Genomic DNA, 3,868 nt, shown 5'->3' on the forward strand with positions numbered 1-3,868 from the left:
CAGAGCCACTCTTGCTTTTTCGTATTTTGGTTTGCGTTGGGTGTTTTTTATTTTTTACTTGACATACGTCCTTGCCTTTAAAGGTTTTTAATTTTTAGTTTTTTTTTTTCCATTTTTGTTTATTTTTTTCACAGTTGAGCAATAACAGAATCAGTTATTAGTGGAATATGTTTGACTGCGCATTATAATCCCTATTGCATTGGATGTCTGCTTAATTAATCAATATTCATTATTTCACAGTTTGTTTTAAATGCAGGTGAAATTGGCCAAAACACAGACATTTTCATCAGCTGCATTTTGCATATGCAGAATTATGAACGTTTAACTCTTGTTGAATTCTTGCTGTTTTGAAGTCTCTCTCATGTAGTAATCTTGTTCTGCCCATGTGTTGTTGATATAGAAAGCTGCGCCCCAATTTCTTTCAGCTCTGTGGTATCATGCTGCATGCACCAACGGAAATAAGATTTTTGAAGAACAATCAGGAAATATATACATTTCTAACCTCTGGAGTCATGTCATTGTACAAGCTACTTCGGAGACACTTAATTGATAATTAATTGTTAAACTGCTGACAACAGTCATGTTTTCAATACCTAAAAGCTAAACGAAAGGACTAAGTTACTGAAATTATCAGCCAATTAATCACAGAAATCATAACATAACATACTTTAAGGCTTTATTAATGAAGCATAATATGGGTAAAGTGCTCAAAGCTGCCAGACAGAAAACCATAGGACCCAACATGTCTTCTCATTAATGTTGCAATCATCATCAGTGAGTCTCTTTTTAATGGGATGTAGGCCTATCAGCCAATTAGACTATCAATTTTGCTGTGGGATACTAAACATATTTGTAATGTTAGTATTTCTAAATATTGCCAATATTTCAATACAGCCTGTAACGGAGCAAACTGAGTGTTTTTTATCGTGAAATACACGCTAAGAGATTCACCAAGCAAATTCACCAACAACAAAAAAAAAGAGAACATTTGTGCACTGATTTGTGCAACATTCTAACAAAAAAGGAAACACAAACATGGCACTGAATGCATGTGTGTCACTTAATCTGCAGATTCAACACTTCACAAGCAAGTTTAACATTTGAGAATGTCCTATTGTAAAAATATATGCTGAAATTGGAAACATATTTTTGGTTTTCATATACAAAAAATGATATTTTTGTGCAAAAGGCAAAATATTTATTTACAAATTTGTATGCACTTGTTCAGATCAATGCACGTTCATTTAAATGACAATATACCAAATGAAAGTTTAAAGATATTTGCAGACAGTAAGACACAGGTGTAACTTACTCTTATTTATGGATCATGATTCACACATTTAATATTGAGACAAATTCTGATTAGCTCAGCTGGAGTTTTGCCCCCGTGATGAAATCCACAATCTAGCGGGCAGAGTGTACTGTACTGCCCCCCCCCCCCCCTTCATTGAATCTTTCAATAAAGGTTTTTTTAAAGGATAACAATGCCTGATATGGTGCATAAAAAGTCGGATGGGACTTCATGTCAGAGCACAATGGGTCCTCTTGGCAGCCAGTACTACCTGTTTCTCTTAGGCCTGTTATGACAGGAAAAGAGGTGGGGTTTGGAGGAGGGGGGGGGGGCAGTACAGTACACGCTGCTTGTTAGATGGTCGATTTCACCACAGGGGCAAAACTCCAGCTGAGCAAATCAGAGCTCATTGAAGACTGAAGCTTGGAGAGAAAGAGCAGGAGCAAGGGACTGACTGCCTCCTTGATGGGCATTGCATGTGTGTGTAGGTGATTTATTTTAACATTTCAACTGTCGTTTAATCTGTGCTCAATCTCATTCTCTTTTCTAGGCAAATACACGCTTCCCTACCTCTCTCTCTCCATCTCTCAATCTTTCACACACACACACACACACACACACACATGGTCCCTTCCCTGCTTTTCTCTTTCTCCATCTCTCTGTCTCTCCCTCTTTCTCCTCCCGTGCTCATTTCGATGAGTGTTCTTTTTCACAGTATTCTGTCCCTGGATCCATCAGCCGAAGGACAGCGGGAGTCACCCACCCATGTTACCTGTGACTAGCCCTGTTTTTTCCACCTCCTCTGGAAATTGCCATCATTTTAATGCTCAGTGTTCACCTCTCTCTCTAGTCTCCATTTCCATCTCTCTGCCTCTGTCTCATGCCTGCCTTCATTCCAGAAATTGTAGACGAGAGGTCATTTCTCAGCTGACCTTCCTGTTTAAAATGAAGGTAGATGAATTACAGCTCAAATAAATAAAAAATGTGGCTTTCACAAAATAACGTAACATTTATTTGACAAAATTAGTTTTATGTCCTTTATCCATAAACACGAGAGAGTAGAACAGTGGTGTGTGACATATGGGGGAAAAATGGAAATTATATTTACGTTTAGCATAAGAGCACTTAAATAGGCATTTTCCTGTGCTTCCATTTGTACCGTTTTACTTCTGGTTCTCCGGACTGGTAGGTTGTAATACCTGCATCCTTATAATCAATGAAAAAGTACAGGTCTCAATGGCTTTTAGCCTGCAAATATTTGAGCATTTCTACGTAAGCTTTTACTGAAGAAATTATTGAACCTTTCAAGTTATGTAAGCTGTGTTTTTATTACCATGAATATTCAATGTTTGCAGCTTTGAAAACTGTCTTGCTAGCTGTCAGATGGAAGAGATGAATTGTTTTGAGATTAATTGATGAGTGATGGATTATAGGTTTACTATGCATTAGTTCAGGTGGTATTTTATAAATATGCTGGACATATCATCAACAGGATTTTAATTTTTGTCGCATGATAAGTGTTGGTAATTGTAAGACAACATTCTTACATTTTGTGGTTAGCATTTTAAAATCTGATCAGTTACTTCAACTCTGTATGCAAATAAGTATGATTAAAATCTGTATGATTAAAATAAAAATAAACTTATTCTCTTGTTTCTCACCAGTTAATGCCTACTCTTTGTGAGCTGCATATTCTCTTCTGTTTCTTAGTATTTTTGGTGAATAAGAATTTTAAAAGATGAAAAATGAATGAAATGGCATGTGGTGGTAGAAGCAGACTTGGATTTGGACGGCTGTGGGACTGAAGCTCTCTGACGTCTGGCCGCAGCGGGTCAGAGTAACACTCAGCTACATTAATCTGGTACACCTTTGGAGCCGGATAAAAACTGCATGAGGCTACACACAGAAGGGGGCAGGCTGGTAGCTATGCCTGAGGACAATATAGCTGCTATGCAGCAAGTGGAAGTGTGTTCTCCAGATGAGAGCTTGCTGAGCCAGTGTTGGTCTCACTTATGAAAGCATGACTGTGCAGAGAAATGGACACATGTAAGAGTGCTTTTTCCTGTAAAAATAAAAAGGGAGGGGTTATACTTGCGTGTTTTCTTTCCCCGTGAACCTTTGAACCTTTTAGCAGGTTGGAACCTATTTTGTTTGATTTGATTTGTTTGGTTTTTTTTGTTTTTTTTTTAGCTTTGCAGGCAAGAGCAAGTCCAGCAGGTTGGCAGTGTACTGCCTTAGCATTTTAGAGGAAGCCTCTATTTTTTTTTTGGGTTGCACACTGTGAGGTAAATGGGCATGAACTGTGCTACTTTTATCCCCAAATAGCAGCTTTTAATTTCCATTTCCTGTCTTACTTACCTGCTTCAGTACTTGCTTACTTTATTTGGGTTTACACTGAAAATCGCAGGCACTGCAATTTTGGAATACATAAAGTTGAGATGGGGGCTTAACTGTAACTGCAAACAACATTCAAATGCAGCCAAATTGATGGCAACTGCAGAGACTGTGCGTCACACCAAAACGTCATAGACTCTTACGCCATTAAAAAGGAACACAGTCCCTTACCTCATTTGGAGA

The 3,868-nt window shown here is 38.0% G+C and overlaps 1 long non-coding RNA gene across 1 annotated transcript; it reads left to right on the forward strand.

Annotated features, from left to right (window-relative positions):
* Nucleotides 1-1,567: 1,567 nt before the first annotated feature.
* On the forward strand, nt 1,568-3,381 carry LOC135239554 (uncharacterized). The gene is made up of 2 exons (XR_010325412.1): nt 1,568-1,775; nt 2,007-3,381. It is a non-coding gene; the product is annotated as an uncharacterized LOC135239554 (long non-coding RNA).
* The last annotated feature ends 487 nt before the right edge of the window (nt 3,382-3,868 follow it).

The sequence above is a fragment of the Anguilla rostrata genome, chromosome 14 (genome assembly GCF_018555375.3).
Source record: "Anguilla rostrata isolate EN2019 chromosome 14, ASM1855537v3, whole genome shotgun sequence".
NCBI classification, from domain to species: domain Eukaryota; kingdom Metazoa; phylum Chordata; class Actinopteri; order Anguilliformes; family Anguillidae; genus Anguilla; species Anguilla rostrata.